Below are 23,599 nucleotides of genomic sequence, written 5' to 3' on the forward strand. Positions count from 1 at the left end.
CTCCGTTTGATCACAGGATCATATCCACCCATGATCTCCTCTGAATCACTCTGATCATCATCGTCCTCATCCAGTTTCATCCTACTTAACCTCATTCCACCCTTAGTTTCCAGACATCTCGTTTTCTTTTTTACTTTTGGAGTTTGGATGCATTTTTATGGTCGTTTCTGCTTGTCCTCTCTCTATTATTCGTTCATCTTCATCTCGGATGCAATAATCACCCTGCTGGAGGATCACTGGAAGCTGAGGATAAACATCCCTAAGCTCTACTTCCTTCTCATAAGGTGGGGGTCTTTTCGCTGAATCCGTATGTGAGAAAGGTATACTGACTTCTGCCCTTAGTTTTTCTGTCGACTTCTCTTCCTTTAGCATTTTCTCTATACCTTTGTTTCTCTTATCGTTGGTATCTTTCCTCAGTTTTTGTCCTTCATCTTCAAACAGCTTAAGAACACCCAGCTCCCTTTGTCTCTTCTCTTTACGTTGTTCCCTTTTTTTTCCCTTCTTTTGATCTGCCTTGTAAATTGACAGAAGCACTTTCATGATGTTGATGATGTCAGGGTTAAGAGTCCCTTCCATTGGCCATGGTTGTTCAATGTCAGGCCAACGTTTGTTCCATTTGCCGGATAACCTCACAATACCCTTAACTAAAGGATTACTATTTTCAACTATATCAACCGGTGTAATGACTTTCATAGCCTTGCTGTCCTTTCTCCCCATTGTAACTACTCTTTTATATTCCTTTATTGTGAATTATTTTATTTTAGACTATATAGCCTATGGCTTCCCCCCTTTAATTATTAATATAAACTAAACCACCCCAAAAAAAAAAAAAAATTGTTTATTTATATTTTTATTCTTTTTTCCTTTTTTTTAAATCTTTTTTTTTTTAAATCAATAAATAAAAATATGAATATTTAAAAAAAAATCATTTAAAATGTTTTATTCAAAAAATATTTTTAATTAAAATAAAAAATCAATAAAAAAAAAACAATTAAAAATTATGAATAATTAAAACCAATTTTTTATTTCTATATCCTATCCGGAAAGTAAATACAAGTAGTCAACTTCACAGCAATCCCAAAAACCAAAGACTTCCAATCCTACAACACTACAATACTCATAAATTCCATTGTTTAATATGCACCCAAGTATCTTAATTTCACAGCATAATGTCAGTACTTGATTTCCAACCGAACCCCTAATCAAGCCAAGTGATGCACAGAGACTCCAAAATGCAAATTTTATTCAAATGATCAGTCTGTTGCCAAGCGTCTGCGAAATTGTCATAACATCAAATATCCTGTAGGGGGAAGATTTTGTAAACTAGCCTGATATCTGACTCGATCCTCTGCCGCGTCACACCTTGTCACGTCAGCCCCTCCTCTCTTTCTCCTCTGACACTCCTCTCGTCCTATCGCCTCTCATATGACAAGGGAACAAAAAGGGACAGACAAGCATTTAAAGTTTATACACTCACTGAGTTATCCACATTCAATATTCCCCCACTCATATTCGCTCTAAGACTTAACTCAGGACTAAATAGCTCAATAACATTTTTATTTATTTTAATCCGTCATTTAATTTAATTTATTATAATCCGTCAACATATATCTAATTTATAAATTCACTACATCTCAACAAATAGTTTCATTTTCAAACAACAGCCGCTTTAACAACTAGACGATTCGTGTCCAAATCTCCTCTTTTCCTGTGTCGGTTTCTCTGTCTCCCCCTGCAGGACAGTCTAACAGAAATATGACCAATTTACCCACAATCCCCGTGTTGTAGTTTTAGTAAACAACGTGTTGTAGTCTAGTGCCGTAAAACAAACGTCTCATAATCTCGTGCCGTAAACTCCCCCGTTTTGTAGTGTAGTGTCGTAAAATTAAACGCATGCGCAATACATTCAACGATACGATTTCCAGACAATAGAACGTTAGCATTCTGCCACAGCCCCTCTCTTTTACCCCTTATAGTCAAACAATAACACTTAACAGAGCTCACAATCGCATAGAACCCTGAATTCTACACACACAAACATAATTTAAGAGGCTTTATTCCATCGCAATGGCCCTCTAAGGTCACACGTTAGCATGTAGCACGCAACACAATTAGCATTAGCCTTTATGTACAATGTGGCATGAAACACAACCAGCATTTAGCGTTAGCATTAGCATTTAGCATTAGCCTTTAGCTAACCTGTGGCTTGCAACACGTAACAAGTAACCTGCACTGCCCTTTCCTTTGTCTTATTCTCTACCGTTTATGCTGCCGTGAGTTCAATGGCTATCTACTGAGAAGTTCCCCCATGCAGATATCCCGTCGAATAAAAGATGAGCAGTAACCACAATCAAATAAATCCCATCAACCCCAGTCTTTAGACTGACCTAAAAACACCTAACGCGTTATGAGGATTTATGGCCCACCATGAGGTCGCCCCCCTGGGGTCTTTACACGGTGCAGTGCCCTAATGTATACGTATATCTGCCTTGTATATCTGCCTTTTTTAACTACCAATCAATTGTTCTAGACTTCCTATTATTTGCGCCGTTTACCAATGCAACCAAATGTTAGAATAATTATTACAGACCCTTAGTCGACAGCAATAACACCACATTAGCACAAACCCAAGTAATTTACACGGTACACCCTTCAATGCCCTCTCAGAAGCCAGCGGAACAACTAATGCCCAAATTTTGTGAGAAATCTCACCTTATAGCCGGCTTGAGCGGTAGTCACCTCGCGATTCAGGAATGGGACAAAGAACGATGCATACAGATCCCGGACGAGCCCCCATTTTTAGTATCGTGTCGAATGCTGGCAATTATTGCTGTCAAACAAAGGAGTCCGCTTATACTGAACTTTGATCACAAGTTTTATTCATATCACAAGTTTTCAGCATAAGTTTACAGACCTGCAGTGTCTGGAGAAACAGTGTCCCAAAATAATCTGTCTGTTTCTAACCCCCTCTTCCTCCAGCATATACTTATAAACAATGCAAAAATATGGGTTGCTCCCTCTGCTGTCCAATCACTTGTCTCCCCTGGGGCGTCACCCTACAAATGGCTACTTTTGAACTAACATAAACATCTTTTCATTTCTACATGAAAAACATTAACAAAGATATAATCCTAATACACTACAAGAGATTTACCGGTATGTGTGGTGGCTTCAGCTCAATCCCTCTTTCCGCTGATATAAAGTTTTGCGCCTATTCTAGAACATGGGGCTTGTGAAACTGATATTTTTCTACACATGAGAGTATATGGACAAGATCGTCTTTAAAACTCGAACCGTGTGAGCTACAAACGAATGTCACCAATATCTAAAGGGGAGACGCTCATGAACATGACAGTTGTTTGGCTCTGTGACATCCACAAGCTTCAGGGGAGTCGTCTGAAGATGACCCAGTACCGGGCTGTAAAAATTGCAAAACGTGCATAGGGGGTCAAATGTAATAACGTAAATATCGTGACCAAACATTGGGTGTAAAATTTTTTTACCCCCTGAGTTTTCTTATACTGTCTCTCAGATATAAAAGTCTAATCAAATCAAATTGTATTTGTCACACGCACCGAATACAACAGTCCCCTGTAGCTCAGTTGGTTGAGCATGGCGCTGGCAACGCCAGGGTTGTGGGTTCGTTTCCCACGGGGGGCCAGTATGAAAATGTATGCACTCACTAACTAAATGACTAAAATGTAAAATGTGTAGACCTTACAGTGAAATGCTTACTTACAAGCCCTTAATGCAGTTTTAAGAAAGAATACCAAAATAAATCACATAAAATAATATGAGATAAAAGTTACAAATAATTCAAGAGCAGCAGTAAAAAGAACAATAGCGAGGCTATATACAATGTGTGGGGGTACCGTTTAGTTGAGGTAATTGAGGTAATATGTACATTGAAGTGACTATGCATAGATAATAAACAGAGAGTAGCAGCAGCGTAAGGGGGGCAATGCAAATAGTCTGGGTAGCCATTTGATTAGATGTTCAGGAGTCTTATGGCTTGGGGGTAGAAGCTGTTTAGAAGCCTCTTGGACCTAGACTTGGCGCTCCGGTACCTCTTGACGTGCGGTAGCAGAGAGAACAGTCTATGACTAGGGCCTTCCTCTGACACCGCCTGGTATAGAGGTCCTGGATGGCAGGAAGCTTGGCCCCATTGATGTACTGGGCCTTACGCACTACCCTCTGTAGTGCCTTGCGGTCAGAGGCCAAGCAGTTGTCATACCAGGCAGTGATGCAACCAGTCAGGATGCTCTCGATGGTGCAGCTGTAGAACCTTTTGAGGATCTGAGGACCCATGACAAATCTTTTCAGTCTCCTTAGAGGGAATAGGTTTTGTCGTGCACTCTTCACGACTGTCTTGGTGTGCTTGGACCATGTTAGTTTGTTGGTGATGTGGACACCAAGGAACTTAAAGCTCTCAACCTGCTCCACTACAGCCCTGTCGATGAGAATGAGGTTGTGCTCAGTCCTCTTCGTTTTCCTGTAGTCCACAATCATCTCCTTTGTCTTGATCACGTTGAGGGAAAGGTTGTTGTCCTGGCACCACATGGCCAGGTCTCTGACCTCCTCCCTAAAGGTTGTCTCGTCGTTGTCGGTGATCAGGCCTACCACTGTTGTGTCATCGGCAAACTTAATGATGGTGTTGGAGTCGTGCCTGGCCATGCAGTCATGGGTGAACAGGGAGTACAGGAGGGGACTCAGCATGCACCCCTGAGGGAACCTGTGTTGAGGATCAGCGTTGCTGATGTGTTGTTACCTACCCTTACCACTTGGGGGCGGCCCGTCAGGAAGTCCAGGATCCAGTTGTAGAGGGAGGTTTTAATCCCAGGGTCCTTAGCTTAGTGATGAGGAACACTATGGTGTTGAACAATGAGCTGTAGTCAATGAATAGCATTCTCACATAGGTGTTCCTTTTGTCCAGGTGTGAAAGGGCAGTGTGGAGCACAATAGAGATTGCATCATCTATGGATCTGTTGGGGCGGTATGCAAATTCGAGTGGGTCTAGGGTGTCTGGGATAATGGTGTTTATGAGAGCCATGACCAGCCTTTCAAAGCACTTCCTGGCTACACACGTGAGTGCTACGGGTCGGTAGTCATTTAGGCAGGTTACCTTAGTGTTCTTGGGCATTGGGACTATGGTGGTCTGCTTGAAACATGTTGGTATTACAGACTCAGACAGGGAGAGGTTGAAAATGTCAGTCTAGACACGTCCTGGTAATCCGTCTGGCCCTGCGGTCTTGTGAATGTTGACCTGTTTAAAGGTCTTACTCACATCGGCTACGGAGAGCGTGATTACACAGTTGTCCGGAACAGCTGATGCTCTCATGCATGTGATCGAGATGTGGTGTCCCACTGGCTATCCTAAGTTGAAAGCACCAATTTGTAAGTCGCTCTGGATAAGAGCGTCTGCTAAATGACTTAAATGTAAATGTAATGTTTCAGTGTTACTTGCTTCGAAGCGAGCATAGAAGTAATTTAGCTCGTCTGGTAGGCTCGTGTCACTGGGCAGCTCGCGGCTGTGCTTCCCTTTGTAGTCTGTAATAGTTTGCAAGCCCTGCCACAGCCGACGAGCATCGGAGCCGGTGTAGTACGATTCGATCGTAGTCTTGTATTGACGCTTTGCCTGTTTGATGGTTCGTCGGAGGGCATAGCGGGATTTCTTATAAGCTTCCGGGTTAGAGTCCCGCTCCTTGAAAGCGGCGGCTCTACCCTTTAGCTCAGGGCAGATGTTGCCTGTAATCCATGGCTTCTGGTTGGGGTATGTACGTACAGTCACTGTGGGGACAACGTCATCGATGCACTTATTGATGAACCCAGTGACTGATGTGGTGTACTCCTCAATGCCATCTGAAGAATCCCGGAACATATTCCAGTCTGTGCTAGCAGAACAGTCCTGTAGCTTAGCATCTGCTTCATCTAACCACTTTTTTATTGACGAGTCACTGGTGCTTCCTGCTTTCGTTTTTGCTTGTAAGCAGGAATCAGGAGGATAGAATTATGGTCAGATTTGCAAAATGGAGGACGAGGGAGAGATTTGTACGGGTCTCAAGGAGTGTATGGAGTAAAGGTTGTCTGGAGTTTTTTTCCCTCTGGTTGCACATTTAACATGCTGGTAGAAATGAGGTTATACTGATTTAAGTTTCCCAGCATTAAAGTCCCCGGCCACTAGGGGTGCCGCCTCTGGATGAGCGTTTTCCTGTTTGCTTATGGCCATAAACAGTTAATTGAGTGCGGTCTTAGTGCCAGCATCGGTTTGTGGTGGTAAATAGACAGCTACGAAGAAAATAGATGAAAACTCTCTTGGTAGATAGTGTGGTCTACAGCTTATCATGAGATACTCTTCCTCAGGCGAGCAAAACTTCAAGACTTCCTTAGATATCGTGCACCAGCTGTTGTTTACAAATATACATAGACCGCCACCCCTTGTCTTACCAGAGGCTGCTGTTCTATCCTGCCGATACAGTGTATAGCCCGCCAGCTGTATGTTATTCATGTCGAGTTCAGCCACGACTCGGTGAAACATAAGATATTACAGTTTTTAATGTCCCTTTGGTAGGATATTCGTGCCTGTAGTTCGTCCACTTTATTATCAAGCGATTGTAAATTTGCCAATAGTATTGATGGCAAAGGCAGATTAGCCACTCGTCACCGGCTCCTCACCAGGCACCCTGATCTCCTGCAATATCTCATTTTCTTTCTACTGCGAATGACGGGGATAAGGGCCCTGTCGGGTGTCTGGAGCAAATCCCTCTCGTCCGACTCATTAAAATGTATTCGTCCAGTTCAAGGTGAGTAATCGCTGTTCTGATGTCCAGAAGCTCTTTTCGGTCATAAGAGACGGTAGCAGCAACATTATGTACAAAATAAGTTACAAACAATGCGAAAAAACACACAAAATAGCACAGTTGGTTAAGAGTCCATAAAACAGCAGCCATCTTCCAGACAGACACTTATGATTTATTTTTTGACTGTCTGTTTTGCCATTTATGAATGTGTTATTCAATTCGCTTCTATGGGCTATAGCAGTAAAGGCCAAATTCAATGTTTCATCAAATAATTGTTTTATTAAAAAAATTTACCTACAGGGATCCTAAAATTCAAAATCAAATGGCTAAATGATCAATTTTATGACCATCTTAATACAAATCCACATGTTAGCTTAGTAGATATTGCGATCTAAAGGCTTAGACCTACAGGGGTTAAAATGGCTGTGTTCCTATGGGAATTTGCACCACCATTTTTTTATTTCCTTTTGGAATGGTAATTGGTAAAATATATTTTAATTCAAACCTAGACTTTCAAATCTCTTATTCCCAACCTGGGGACAATTTGGGAACCAAATCCAAAAATAAAATATACATGTATTTTGTGTAGCTTTTCTTTACCTGCTGTTGCTCTGTCATAGTCACGTTGTTGTACCAGAATCCCACGGTTCTTACCTTTTTTTAACAGGACTAAGTATGTGTTTGTAGGACTTATTGTTTTGAAATCAAAATGTATCTAATGGTAGTTTACAATATGTGTAAATGCCACCAGAGAGCATCAGAATTTTAAATGGTTTGTCATATTTTCTACTGGGGTAGATCACCAACGGCATCTAAATGTTTTACTAAATATTAAGTGGAAAATAGTAGTAATGTAAGTCATAGCAAATAATAATAGTACTGTTTCTCACAATAGTGCAGATGTTGGGGCCTTGGTCTGGAGGTGTAGATTATGATGCTACATGCTCTGTTGTTTAACAGTCTCCACTGACCTACAATGACCCCATCTATTAAAGAGCGGCTCCTGGCCATTCTGGAGGATCTTGGCTCTGAGGAGCTGAAGAACTTTAAGTGGCGTCTAACTATAGAAAACCAGCTGGATGGCTTCCTTCACATTCCAATGGGCCAGCTGGAGAAATCTGACAAACAGGACACAGTGGATCAGATGGTGCAGAAATACAGGGAAAATGGGGCTGTGAAGATCACACTGGAGATCCTGAAGAAGATGAGCCGTAACGATCTCGCTGAGAAGCTAGAAAGAGATTGTCCAATATGTAACTCAGAATTCATAGGTGCTTGTGAGCATATAAATATATATTCTACTGTATTGTTGAAATAATAAATTCTATATACATTCTAAAATAAGTTATATACAGTTTGTTATTGGCTAACCCTGTAAAACTACCCATTTTCTTTTAAATGTGCATTAATTTCATGTGCTTAGATTTTTCCAATAACCAGATATATTGTAAAATTAAATTAAAATAAATGTGTTTATTGTGTATTGTTGAGCATCTAGAGAACAACATATGTTTGCCTACTTGCTAACTATTCTATAACCATTGTCAGGTCCTTCGGATGAAGTTGTTGAGAAGTACCAACAAGAACTCAAACTGAAACTAAAAGAGAAGTTTCAGCATGTATTCAACGGGTGGCAAAGCAGGGCCATAAGCAACTTCTCAAGGAGATCTACACAGAGCTCTACATCACAGAGGGAGGAAGTGGAGAGGTCAATAATGAACATGAGGTGAGACAGATTGAGATGACATCCAAGAATCCAGCAAGACCAGAGGCTAAAATAATCTGCAATGACATCTTCAAACAATCATCTGGAAAAGACAAACCTATCCGAACTGTGCTGACAAAAGGAGTCGCTGGCATTGGAAAAACAGTTGCTGTGCAGAAGTTCATTCTGGATTGGGCTGAAGGGAAAGCCAATCAGGATATCCAATTCATTATTTCACTCCCTTTTCGGGAGCTGAATTTGGTGAGGGAGGAAAAGTGCAGTTTAGTGGAACTTCTACATACATGTGTCAGAGAGACTAGAGTGATTGAGAGGGACTTTTTGAATCACATTTTAACAAAATTGCAAAAACCAAGAAACTACAATGAGAGCGAGTACAAAGTTTTGTTTGTCCTTGATGGTCTAGATGAGTGCCGACTGACCCTCGACTACGACAACTGTAAGAGCTGGTGTGATGTCACAGAGCCAACCTCCGTGGACGTGCTGCTGACAAACCTCATCAATGGGAATCTGCTTCCACCTGCTCTCCTCTGAATAACCTCCAGACCTGCAGCAACCAATCACATCCCTCCTGAGTGTGTTGACCAGGTGACAGAGGTACGAGGGTTCAATGAGCCACAGAAGGAGGAGTACTTCAGGAACAGATACAGGGATGAGGACCTGGCCAACAGAATCATCTCACACATAAAGACATCAAGGAGCCTCCACATCATGTGTCACATACCAGTCTTCTGTTGGATCTTAGCTTCAGTTCTGGAGCATGTGTTGAGTACAGATAAGAATGAGGAGATGCCCAAGACTCTGACTCAATTATTTATTGGGTTACTGGTATTTCAGACCAAACAGATGAATGAGAAATATCACAAGAAAGGTGAGCGAGATCCACACCGGCATAAAGAGAGCTTCATGGCACTGGGGAAACTTGCTTTTAACCAGCTAGAAAATGGCAACCTCATTTTCTATGAGGAAGACCTGAAAAAGTGTGGCATTGACGTCACTGAAGCTTCAGTACACTCAGGAGTGTGCACACAGATCTTTAGGGAGGACTATGGGCCGTTCCAGAACAAGGTGTACTGCTTCGTGCATCTGAGCGTTCAGGAGTTTCTGGCTGCGTTATACGTTTTCCTCTCTTTCAACAACAGCAATGAAAACCCAATGACCAAAGACCAATTCATCAGAAATATTAAAATGAAGTTGACGTTGAATCCTGCTTTCAACTTCCACAAGATTGTAGTGGATAAAGCCTTACAGAGTGAGAATGGACACCTGGACCTGTTCCTCCGTTTCCTTCTGGGCCTCTCACTAGAGTCCAATCAGAAGCACTTAAATGGCCTACTGACACAGACAAGAAGCAGCTCACTGTGCCATGAGAAAACAGTAAAGTACATCAAGAAGAAGATCAGGAACACTCTATCTTCAGAGAGGTGCATCAATCTGTTCCACTGCCTGAATGAACTGAATGACCATTCTCTAGTGGAGGAGATCCAAAGATACTTGCATTCAGGAAATCTATCCAAAATCAAACTCTCACCTGCACAGTGCTCAGCTCTGGTCTTTGTGTTGCTGACTTCAGAAGAGGAGCTGGATGTGTTTGACCTGAAAAAATACTCCAGATCAGAGGAAGGTCTTCTGAGGCTGCTGCCAGTGGTCAAAGCCTCCACAACTGCTCTGTAAATACATGTAAAAAAAAAAAAAAAAAAATATATAAAAAAATATATATATATATATATATATGTATATATATATATATATATATATATATATATGTAATATATATATATATATATATATATATATATATATATATATATATATATATATATATATATATATATATATATATATATATATATACAGTACCAGTCAAAAGTTTGGACACACCTACTTATTCAAGGGTTTTTCTTTATTTTTTACTATTTTCTACATTGTAGAATAATAGTGAAGACATCAAACCTATGAAATAACACATATGGAATCATGTAGTAACCAAAAAAGTGTTAAACAAATCAAAATATATTAGAAATGTTTTTTCTTGAAATAGCCACCCCTTTGCCTTGACAGCTTTGCACACTCTTGGCATTCTCTCAACCAGCTTCACCTGGAATGCTTTTCCGACAGTCTTGAAGGAGTTCCCACATATGCTGAGCACTTGTTGGCTGCTTGTCCTTCACTCTGCGGTCCAACTCATCCCAAACCATCTTAATTGGGTTGAGGTTGGGTGATTGTGGAGGCCAGGTCATCTGATGCAGCACTCCATCACTCTCCTTCTTGGTAAAATAGCCCTTACACAGCCTGGAGGTGTGTTGGGTCATTGTCCTGTTGAAAAACAAATGATAGTCCCACTAAGCGCAAACCAGATGTGATGGCGTATTGCTACAGAATGCTGTGGTAGCCATGCTGGTTAAGTGTGCCTTGAATTCTAAATAAATAACTGACAGTGTCACCAGCAAAGCACCTTCACACCTCCTCCTCCATGCTTCACGGTGGGAACTACACATGCAGAGATAATCCGTTCACCTACTCTGCGTCTTACAAAGACACGGTGGTTGGAACCAAAAATCTCAAATTTGGACTCATCAGACCAAAGGACAGATTTCCACCAGTAATGTCCATTGCTCGTGTTTCTTGGCCCAAGCAAGTCTCTTCTTCTTATTGGTGTCCCTTAGTAGTGGTTTCTTTACAGCAATTCGACCATGAAGTCCTTATTGTCCTCTGAACAGTTGATGTTGAGATGTGTCCGTTACTTGAACTCTGTGAAGCATTTATTTGGGCTGCAATTTCTGAGGCTGGTAACTCCAATGAACTTATCTTCTGCAGCAGAGGTAACTCTGGGTCTTCATTAGATCCAGTTTCATCATTGCGCTTGATGGTTTTTGCGACTGCACTTGAAGAAACTTTGAAAGTTCTTGAAATGTTCCGTATTGACTGACCTTCATGTCTTAAAGTAGTGATGAACTGTCCTTTCTCTTTGCTTATTTGAGCTGTTCTTGCCATAATATGGACTTGGTCTTTTACCAAATACGTCTATCTTCTGTATACCACCCCTGCTTTGTCACAACACACCTGATTGGCTCAAACGCATTAAGAAGGAAAGAACTCCCACAAATTAACTTTTAACTAGGCACACCTGTTAATTGAAATGCATTCCAAGTGACTACCTCATGAAGCTGGTTGAGAGAATGCCAAGAGCGTGCAAAGCTGTCATCAAGGCAAAGGGTGGCTACTTTGAAGAATCTCAAATATAAAATATATTTCAATTTGTTTTACACTTTTTTGGTTACTACAGTGAGAGAAAAAAGTATTTGATCCCCTGCTGATTTTGTACGTTTGCCCACTGACAAAGACATGATCAGTTTATTATTTTAATGGTATGTTTATTTGAACAGTGAGAGACAGAATAACAACAAGAAAATAAAAAATAAACACGTCAAAAATGTTATAAATTGATTTGCATTTTATTGAGGGAAATAAGTATTTGACCCCTCTGCAAAACATGACTTAGTACTTGGTGGCAAAACCCTTGTTGGCAATCACAGAGGTCAGACGTTTCTTGTAGTTGGCCACCAGGTTTGCACACATCTCAGGAGGGATTTTGTCCCACTCTTCTTTGCAGATCTTCTCCAAGTCATTAAGGTTTCGAGGCTGACGTTTGGCAACTCAAACCTCCAGCTCCCTCCACAGACTTTCTATGGGATTAAGGTCTGGAGACTGGCTAGGCCACTCCAGGACCTTAATGTGCTTCTTCTTGAGCCACTCCTTTGTTGCCTTGCCCATTTGTTTTGGGTCATTGTCATGCTGGAATACCCATCCACGACCCATTTTCAATGCCCTGGCTGAGGGAAGGAGGTTCTCACCCAAGATTTAAATAATAATAATAATAATATGCCATTTAGCAGACGCTTTTATCCAAAGCGACTTACAGTCATGCGTGCATAATTTTTTTTTTTGTGCATGGCCCCGTCCATCGTCCCTTTGATGCGGTGAAGTTGTCCTGTCCCCTTAGCAGAAAAACACCCCCAAAGCATAATTTTTCCACCTCCATGTTTGACGGTGGGGATGGTGTTCTTGGGGTCAAAGGCAGCATTCCTCCTCCTCCAAACACGGCGATTTGAGTTGATGCCAAAGAGCTCTATTTTGGTCTCATCTGACCACAACACTTTCACCCAGTTCTCCTCTGAATCATTCAGATGTTCATTGGCATACTTCAGACGGCCCTGTATATGTGCTTTCTTGAGCAGGGGGACCTTGCGGGCGCTGCAGGATTTCAGTCCTTCACGGCGTAGTGTGTTACCAATTGTTTTCTTGGTGACTATGTTCCCAGCTGCCTTGAGATCATTGACAAGATCCTCCCGTGTAGTTCTGGGCTGATTCCTCACCGTTCTCATGATCATTGCAACTCCACGAGGTGAGATCTTGCATGGAGCCCCAGGCTGAGGGAGATTTACAGTTCTTTTGTGTTTCTTCCATTTGTGAATAATCGCACCAACTGTTGTCACCTTCTCACCAAGCTGCTTGGCGATGGTCTTGTAGCCCATTCCAGCCTTGTGTAGGTCTACAATCTTGTCCCTGACATCCTTGGAGAGCTCTTTGGTCTTGGCCATGGTGGAGAGTTTGGAATCTGATTGATTGATTGCTTCTGTGGACAGGTGTCTTTTATACAGGTAACAAACTGAGATTAGGAGCACTCCCTTTAAGAGTGTGTTCCTAATCTCAGCTTGTTACCTCTATAAAAGACACCTGGGAGCCAGAAATCTTTCTGATTGAGAGGGGGTCAAATACTTATTTCCTCATTAAAATGCAAATCAATGTATAAAATTTTTGACATGCGTTTTTCTGGATTTTGTTGTTGTTATTCTGTCGCTCACTGTTCAAATAAACCTACCATTAAAATTATAGACTGATCATTTCTTTGTCAGTGGGCAAACGTACAAAATCAGCAGGGGATCAAATACTTTTTTCCCTCACTGTACATGACTCCGTATGTGTTATTTCATAGTTTTGATGTCTTCACTATTATTCTATTAAATGGTAAAAATAAAGAAAATCTCTTGAATGAGTAGGTGTGTGCAAACTTTTGACTGGTACTGTATATATCATCAGTTAGAATACACATGATCATATTACATATTCATTGCTCATTCTCAAATGTTCTGCTACATGTACACAGTACACACAGTTGTCTAAATTCATGTTCATTGTGTTTTACTTTTCAAAGGCTTAATGGGTGTAACCTAACTGTGAAATGCTGTGACGATTTGGCTTCAGCTTTCAACTCAACCTCAAACCTAAGAGAGTTGGACTTAAGTGACAACAACCTGCAGGATTCAGGAGTGGAGCTGCTCTGTGCTGGACTGGAGAATCCACACTGTAAACTGGAGACACTGAGGTCAGTAGTCTGTATTTGTTCACTAAAGGGGATAGTTCATTATGTGATCTACAGGTATTTATAGAGGACTATCAGACTAATGAGTTTGGTCTCAGCTGAATTTAAATGTAATAGTTACCTAACTGCAAATTCATGTTTGGAAGAGGAAGAAATACACAATTGTTTGATATCATTTATTTTTATTTTCAAGATGCTTTCTTATTAAATGTTTTTAGTTATATAATTATGTGATTGTAATATTATTTTTATCAGGTCATTTTTTACATGCAAATGTCACCTGCCATTTCCCTTTTCACCACTAGAGGGTGTAAATATGTGATAAACTCTGCAGGTTGTCACACTGTCTGGTCACACAGAAAGGCTGTGCTTCTCTGGCCTCAGCTCTGAGGTCAAACCCCTCCTACCCGAGAGAGTTGGACCTGAGCTACAATATCCCAGGAGAGTCAGGAGCGAAGCAGCTCTCTGCTGGACTGGAGGATCCACACTAGAGATTGGAGAAACTCAAGTATGTGGTGAGGGTTTGTGGAGTTTGTGTCAATGCATGTGTGATATTGACAATTTTGGTTCAGGTTTCCTGGGTTAGTTATAACCATATATCCAACAAACAATATTTGAACTGATATCAGTGTGTTTTACTGAATCACTGTTCTCCTTCTCTTACAGTGTTGACCACTGTGGAGAGTACTGGCTGCAGAAAAAATGTAACGTTGACTGCTGTGAAGAAATGTGAAATGTGTTATTAGTGATGAAACAGGAAATAGCATAACCTCACTAAGAGTCTTTGTCAAGTTACTCAACTGGTCAAATTAAATATGAACTACCATTTTAAGGAAGTAGAATCAGACACTATTCCCACTGGGCACAGACATCAGTTCAACGTCTAGTTTTGATTTACATTCGGTTGAGCTACTAACCTAAATTCAACCAAAAATGTCACCCTGTCATTGGATTTATGTTAAAAGTTAGGTGAAAAAATACAAACTTCCCTTACGTCGATGACTTTTTGCAAATCCAAACTGTTTTTTTGTTATGACATGGAAACAATGTTGATTCAACCAGTTTTTGCCCAGTGGAATGTACTGTATAGGCTTGAATACAAAGGTCATATAAAGTTTAGACTGTAGATTAAAAGACGATAAATGAAACACTAAAAAACATATTATTTACAAGTATTCTTTTTTTAGGGGGTATATCAGCTTTAATATTGCAGATAGATTGTAACTTCCATCAATGTAATTGTCTGCATCACTTCCAATCCCCCATATGTTTTTTCTTCTCGCAAATATATATATGCATATATATATATACATACACATATACATCCTTTAAAAAAATATATTTCCCTTTATTATCTTCCAACCCCACCACCCTTTCCCTAATTGGAGTAAACTAGTGAACAACAACGCTTAGGCCTCTACTTCCAGTTTATACATACTATATATATTTTATGGACACAGTCAATTTTACAATAATTCTATTTTGTTTGTTTTTACTCCTGAACTTCCTCTACCCTCAACCTCTCCGATCATTTTCATGATGTCCATCCGGTTTGCTTCTATATGCGATATCTTTCTAACTGAGCTCTTTCACAAAAGCTCCCAACCTACAACCTATATACTTATTATGGACACAGTATGCTTACATTATTAGTTATCTTGTTATTATTTTTTGTTAGTTGTTATTAGTCCCATCCTTCAACTCCATTCAACACCACCCATCTATCTCTTAACACCATCCATATTGGATTTCTATTTGCCATATATTTTTCAACTGTACTGTGATGTTTTACAAAAGTTCTGAACCTTTCTATTCTCATTGTTTCTACAGATTGTAAATTGAAAATAAACATTTTTGCTAACAGTATTATTATATTAGTGATCGATTGACTACGACTTTTCAGATCACCCAGTAATGCTATCTGCAGGGTTAGCTCCAGGTAAATATTGCAATCCTTTAGCTATTCCTGGACCTGTGTCCAAAAACAAGCTACAAATGGACAGTACCAAAACAAATTATCTAATGATTCTGTCTCTTCGCAGCAAAATCTGCAGAGCTGGGAAGATTGTATCCCCCATATAAATAACATTCTATCGGTTGCAAGAATTTTATATAATAATTTAAATTGAAAAATGCAAAGTTTTGAATCCGGCGTCGTTTTGCGTATCAGTTCATAAACACTATGCCATGGAATTGGTACGTCAAAAATATCTTCCCAACTACTTTGCAATCTAATGGGACGGCTGTCAATCTTTTGGTCCTTAAATTAAACTGGTATACTTTTTTATTTATCACGGTTTTCTTTAACCAATTATGTTCTTTAATGCAAGGCCGACAGACAAGTTCCTTACTTTTTCCCCCATCCACTTTCCTCTTCAATTTTTGCAGTAATGCTGCAATTATTTGGTTGTACTTTTGGGTAGAGCAGACATTTCCATATGTTTTTGTTAGCTGCATGTGCGACATGACTCAAAAACAGATTTTTTATCAATTAGTATATTTGAGTTTAACCACAATATTTGTTTCATTATTTGTTCTGTCGTTTCTGGAGGATTAAATTGAAATTGCAACCAACTTTATATGGCTTGTTTTAGAAATAGTGATATTTGGGAGATTATTTCCTTTTCAAATAACTGAAAGTGAGAGGTTGTAATCTGAATAAAGGGAAAAAGGCCATTCTTGAACATTGGGTGAGACAATTTTACTAATTTGCTAGAGAACCAGTTCAGATTTAAGTATAACTTTTGTATGACTGAAGCTTTTGGTGATAGGTCTAATGCTTTAATATTTAATAATTTCTGTCCTCCGAATTCATATTCATTATATAAATAGGCCTGTTTAATTTAGTCTGGCTTGCCGTTCCAAATAAAATGGAATATTTTTGTTCTCATATAATTTAAAAAACTGTTCGCTAGGCGTAGGCAAGACCATAAGCATATAGGTAAACTGGGATAAAACTAAAGAGTTAATCAGGGTGATTTTCCCACAAATTGACAGGTATTTACCTTTCCATGGTAGCAAGATCTTATCTATTTTTGCTTTCAGTTTCATTTCCTGAATACTCTGGGATCTTCATGGTTAGTCCTGCCCCCAGAGTAAATTATGACACACACAAACACACACACACACACACACACACACACACACAATCAACCTCTCACACGGCCTCATAAAGATCTAGACAGACATCAAGCACCAGAAAAAAAAAGATTAAATTTATTTTAAGACACCAGGTACTGTAAACACGTTTTATGATGTGCTTTTTTGTCATCTTGTCTGTTCTTACTAAACAAGTTAGATCTAGTCTGTGATGTATATTTTTGTAGGTCTGACTCTCTTGGAAGGAATATGCCCGAATCTAGCTCACAATTAACAACTTGATACTTTATTTGATCTAGTTTGAGTTCATCTAGGTCTGCTCTAGTTTGAGTTAATCTACAGTACCAGCCAAGAGTGTGCAAAGCTGTCATAAAGGCAAAGGGTGGCTTTTTGAAGAATCTCAAATATAAAATATGTTTTTATTTGTTTATCACTTTTTTGGTTACTACGTGACTCCATGTGGTGTTATTTCATAGTTTTGATGTCTTCACTAATATTCTACAATGTAGAAAATAGTAAAAACAAAAAAAAAAACTTGAATGAGTAGGTGTGTCCAAACCTTTGACTGGTACTGTAGGTTTGATCTAATTTGAGTTCATCTAGGTCTGCTCTCCAGTCTTGAGTTTAATGTTTATGTTCAGATACAACAACAGTTGTAATCTAACTAACTAAGGATGTGATTTAAAATCAATTATATATAAATACACTGAACAAAAATATACAGTGAGGGAAAAAAGTATTTGATCCCCTGCTGATTTTGTACGTTTGCCCACTGACAAAGAAATGATTAGTCTATAATTTTAATGGTAGGTATATTTGAACAGTGAGAGACAGAATAACAACAAAAAAATCCAGAAAAACGCATGTAAAAAATGTTGTAAATTGATTTGCATTTTAATGAGGGAAATAAGTATTTGACCCCTCTGCAAAACATGACTTAGTACTTGGTGGCAAAACCCTTGTTGTCAATCACAGAGGTCAGACGTTTCTTGTAGTTGGCCACCAGGTTTGCACACATCTCAGGAGGGACTTTGTCCCACTCCTCTTTGCAGATCTTCTCCAAGTCATTAAGGTTTCGAGGCTGACGTTTGGCAACTCGAACCTTCAGCTCCCTCCACAGATTTTCTATGGGATTAAGGTCTGGAGACTGGCTAGGCCACTCCAGGACCTTAATGTGCTTCTTTTTGAGCCACTCCTTTGTTGCCTTGGCCATGTGTTTTGGGTCATTGTCATGCTGGAATACCCATCCATGACCCATTTTCAATGCCCTGGCTGAGGGAAGGAGGTTCTCACCCAAGATTTGACGGTATATGGCCCCGTCTATCGTCCCTTTGATGCGGTGAAGTTGTCCTGTCCCCTTAGCAGAAAAACACCCCCAAAGCATAGTGTTTCCACCTCCATGTTTGACGGTGGGGATGGTGTTCTTGGGGTCATAGGCAGCATTCCTCCTCCTCCAAACACGGCGAGTTGAGTTGATGCCAAAGAGCTCTATTTTGGTCTCATCTGACCACAACACTTTCACCCAGTTCTCCTCTGAATCATTCAGATGTTCATTGGCAAACTTCAGATGGGCCTGTATATGTGCTTTCTTGAGCAGGGGGATCTTGCGGGTGCTGCAGGATTTCAGTCCTTCACGGCGTAGTGTGTTACCAATTGTTTTCTTGGTGACTATGTTCCCAGCTGCCTTGAGATCATTGACAAGATCCTCCCGTGTAGTTCTGGGCTGATTCCTCACCGTTCTCATGATCATTGCAACTCCACGAGGTGAGATCTTGCATGGAGCCCCAGGCTGAGGGAGATTGACAGTTCTTTGTGTTTCTTCCATTTGTGAATAATCGCACCAACTGTTGTCACCTTCTCACCAAGCTGCTTGGCGATGGTCTTGTAGCCCATTCCAGCCTTGTGTAGGTCTACAATCTTGTCCCTGACATCCTTGGAGAGCTCTTTGGTCTTAGCCATGGTGGAGAGTTTGGAATCTGATTGATTGATTGCTTCTGTGGACAGGTGTCTTTTATACAGGTGTGCTCTTAATTTCAGCTCGTTACCTGTATAAAAGACACCTGGGAGCCAGAAATCTTTCTGATTGCGAGGGGGTCAAATACTTATTTCCCTCATTAAAATGCAAATCAATTTATAACATTTTTTACATGCGTTTTTCTGGATTTTTTTGTTGTTATTCTGTCTCTCACTGTTCAAATAAACCTACCATTAAAATTATAGACTGATCATTTCTTTGTCAGTGGGCAAACGTACAAAATCAGCAGGGGATCAAATACTTTTTTCCCTCACTGTATAAGCAACATACAACATTTTCAAAGAGTTACACTTCATAGAAGGAAATCAGTCAATTGAAATAAATTCATTAGGCCCTAATCTACGGATTTCACATGACTGGGAATACAGATATGTATCTGTTGGTCACAGATACCTTGAAAAAAATTTGCCTCACAATGGGCCTCAGGATCTCGTCACGGTATCTTTGTGCATTCAAATTGCCATTGATAAAATGCAGTTGTGTTCGTTGTCTGTAGCTTATGCCTGCCCCATAACCCCATCGCCACCATGGGGTACTCTGTTTACAACGTTGACATCAGCAAACCGCTCGCCAACATGACGCCATTCACGTGGTCTGCGATTGTGAGGCCGGTTGGACGTACTGCAAAATTCTTTAAAAAAACATTGGAGGTGGCTTATGGTACAGAAATGAACATTCATTATCTGGCAACAGCTCCGGTGGACATTGTAATGATTATGCTGTTTAATCAGCTTCTTGATATGCCACACCTGTCAGGTGGATGGATTATTTTGGAAAAGGAGAAATGCTCACTAACAGGGATGTAAACAAATTTGTGAACAAAATTTGAGAGAAATACGCTTTTTCTGTGTATGGAACATTTCTACGAACTTCTATTTCAGCTCATGAAACATGGGACCAACACTTTAAATGTTGTGTTTATATCATTTTGTATTAACTTGTACAAAAAAAAAAAAAACGTATTCCACTTTGATATTATGGGGTATTGTGTGTAGGCCAGTGACCAACAAGATCTCAATGTAATCCATTTAAAATTCAGACTGTAACACAACAAAATGTGGAAAACGTCAAGTGGTGTGAACACTTTGTGAAGGCTATGTACATGTAGGCAGGTACGAGCAAACTACCTCAATAGGCTATATGAAAGACTGTATTATGTTGATAAGAAGGCAGTTACTAGAAAACCACCTCAATAGGCTATATGAAAGTCTGTAATATGTTGATAAAAAGGCAGTTACTAGCAAACTACCACAATAGGCTATATGAAAGTCTGTATATGGGTAAGAAGGCATACCAACAACCAATAGGCTAAAAGGCTGTATTATGTTGATAAGAAGGCAGTTACTAGCAAACTACCTCAATAGGCTATATGAAAGGCTGTATTATGTTGATAATTTTTATTTATTTATTTATTTAGCAGATGCTCTTATCCAGAGCGACTTACAGGAGCAATTAGGGTTAAGTGCCTTGCTCAAGGGTACATCGACAGATTTTTCACCTAGTCGGCTCAGGGATTAGAACCAGCGACCTTTCGGGTACTGGCACAACGCTCTTACCCACTAAGCTACCTGCCGCCCTGTTGATAAGAAGGCAGTTACTAGCAAACTACCCCAATAGGCTAAATGAAAAGCTGTATTATGTTGATAAGAAGGCAGTTACTAGCAAACTACCACAATAGGCTATATGAAAGGCTGTATTATGTTGATAAGAAGGCAGTTACTAGCAAACTACCTCAATAGGCATTATGAAAGGCTGTATTATGTTGATAAGAAGGCAGTTACTAGCAAACTAACCCAATAGGCTATATGAAAGGGTGTAATATGTGGATAAGAAGGCAGTTACTAGCAAACTACCTCAATAGGCTATATGAAAGGCTGTATTAAGAAGGCAGTTACTAGCAAACTACCTCAATAGGCTATATGAAAGGCTTTATTATGTTGATAAGAAGGCAGTTACTAGCAAACTACCTCAATAGGCTATATGAAAGGCTGTGATATGTTGATAAGAAGGCAGTTACTAGCAAACTACCTCAATAGGCTATATGAAAGGCTGTATTATGTTGATAAGAAGGCAGTTACTAGCAAACTACCTCAATAGGCTATATGAACGGCTGTAATATGTTGATAAGATGGCAGTTATTAGCAAACTACCTCAATAGGCTATATGAAAGGCTGTAATATGTTGATAAGATAGCAGTTACTAGCGAACTACCTCAATTGGCTATATGAAAGGTTGCATTATGTTGATAAGAAGCTCATTTGATTTGTATAATGTATGCCATAAAGCTAGTCCTCAGATTCTCAAAAGGTTCTACAGCTGCACCATCGAGAGCATCCTGACTGGTTGCATTACTGCCTGGTATGGCAACTGCTCAGCCTCCGACCGCAAGGCACTACAGAGGGGAGTGCGTACGGCCCAGTACATCACTGGGGCCAAGCTTCCTGCCATCCAGGACCTCTATACCAGGCGGTGTCAGAGGAAGGCCCTAAAAAGCCACCCTAGTCATAGACTGTTCTCTCTGCTACCGTACGGCAAGCAGTACCGAGCGCCAAGTCTAGGTCCAAAGTGTTAGGCCTACTGCTGCTAGGTAGCTCTCTCTCTGCTCTCTCCCTCCCCTCTGTCTGTCCTTGATTGCAGGAGTGAAGTCTGGTGTGCGGGAGTCAGGGTTCCAGCTGCAGCTCATTCACCATAATCACCTCAGCCTTTAAGACCCGGTCAAACTTTCCACTCATCGTCAGATCATAGTCAAGACAACCATATATTTGGAACCTGACTCCTGCCTCCGCTTCACTCCTGCCACCACCATCCTGCTCTCCACTATCGGGCCTCTCCTTTGGACTCACCACGGACACTAGGACATTACGGTACCACACCTGCCCTGACCTGGATCTGTACCCTCCCTGTAACCTGGACTTGCTCTTCCCCATTTATTGGAAACCTGGACTATTGAACATTATAATAAACCTGTTAAAACTTCTCTGGCTTGGTGTACTTGTCTGCATTTGGGTTCTATCCAGTTAAATCATAACAGTATGATCTGACCAACATGAACCCAGCAGACAGTAGCTCGGATACCACCCCAGAGTGCACTCAAATTTGGACTGCCATAGCCAATCAGGGCATTCTACTTGGCCAACATGATACCCTGTTTAAGACGATTGCTGAGGACAGTCAGGTGCTGCTTAATCAGGTTCAATTACTCACCAATCAAGTGTCTGCCCTTACTACCCCTTCAGCCCAGATCAGAGAGCCTTTTGTTCCTGCTCCAGAGCGCTATGACGGGAACATGGGAACCTGTGGCGATTTTTGACTCAATGCTCGTTAGTGTTTGAACAACAGCCCCTCACCTACGCCTCAGAAAGAGCCCGTATTGCCTACCTTATCAACTCTACTAGCGGTTCCGCTCGTGCCTGGGGATCCGCGGTCTGGGAGAGTCAGTCGGACATTTGCAACGCTTTACGTGGCCTTCACCACGGAGATGAGGAAGGTTTTGACCACCCCGTACGAGGCAAGGAGGCTGCGAAACGGTTGTTTTCTCTTCGGCAGGGGGCTCGTAGTGTGGCGGAGATGGCAGTGGAGTTTCGGACTTTAGCAGCAGTGAGTGGTTGGAATGACGAGGCATTACAAGGAGTGTTCATCAATGCTTTGTCTGAGACTTTAAAAGATGAATTGGTGTCATATGATGAATCGCCTACGCTGGATAATCTTATTTCACTCACTATCAGGTTGGATAACCGGATTCGGGAGCGCCGCCGGGAGAGGAGTGTTAGTTCCAAGCAACCTGTCTGTCATCAACAAACTCCTTCCTGCATCGTCCCTACGGAGAGAGCCGTGTCTTCCCGAGTCGATACGAGGAGCACTGAACCCGAAGCCATGGAGGTGGGTCGTGCACGGTTGTCCTCAGAGGAGCGTGCACGTCGTATTCAGGCTCGGGTCTGCCTGTATTGTGGAGAAGCTGGTCATTTCGTTCCTTCCTGCCCAGTTCGTCCGGGAAAAGGGCCGGCTCATCATTTATGGGAGAAGTTTTGGTGAGCCGAGCAGCGGATTCTTCCTCTTCTCCCCGCATTCTGCTCCAGGCATCCCTCCAGTGGCAGTCCCAGAATTTCTCTGTTAGTGCGCTGATTGACTCTGGTGCCGACGAAAGCTTTTTGGATAGAGAGTGGGCTCAACAAATGGATTTGGAGACTGTTCCTATGGACTGTCCGCTGCAGGCTAAGGGTCTAAATGGACAATTGTTGACCCGCATTACCCATCAGACTGTTCCTGTTTGTCTTAGAGTGTCGGGGAAATCATCAGGAGAACATTCAATTCCATATTATCGACTGCCCACAGACTCCCCTGGTCCTTGGTATCCCCTGGCTCATAAAACACAATCCACACATTGATTGGGTGACAGGTAGCATTGTTTCATGGAGCACATTTTGTCATGTGAATTGTTTGTGTTCTGCTCAGACTCCTGCCAGTACAGTGCCTCAACCTCCACTGGAGTCCATGGATCTTTCTGCTGTTCCTGACGTGTATCATGACCTGGCATCCGTTTTCTGCAAACACAGAGCTACTTC

General features: G+C 41.0%; 1 long non-coding RNA gene, 1 other non-coding gene and 1 pseudogene across 2 annotated transcripts; all 3 read left to right on the forward strand.

Annotated features, from left to right (window-relative positions):
* The first annotated feature begins 3,587 nt into the window (after positions 1-3,587).
* trnaa-ggc lies at positions 3,588-3,662 on the forward strand. The gene has a single exon. It is a non-coding gene; the product is annotated as a tRNA-Ala (tRNA).
* Positions 3,663-7,773: 4,111 nt separating this feature from the next.
* On the forward strand, positions 7,774-10,194 carry LOC121570340 (annotated as a pseudogene).
* Positions 10,195-13,692: 3,498 nt separating this feature from the next.
* LOC121570699 lies at positions 13,693-15,142 on the forward strand. Its single transcript, XR_006001510.1, has 3 exons — positions 13,693-13,906; positions 14,238-14,411; positions 14,570-15,142. It is a non-coding gene; the product is annotated as an uncharacterized LOC121570699 (long non-coding RNA).
* The last annotated feature ends 8,457 nt before the right edge of the window (positions 15,143-23,599 follow it).

The sequence above is a fragment of the Coregonus clupeaformis genome, unplaced genomic scaffold (genome assembly GCF_020615455.1).
Source record: "Coregonus clupeaformis isolate EN_2021a unplaced genomic scaffold, ASM2061545v1 scaf0359, whole genome shotgun sequence".
NCBI lineage: Eukaryota > Metazoa > Chordata > Actinopteri > Salmoniformes > Salmonidae > Coregonus > Coregonus clupeaformis.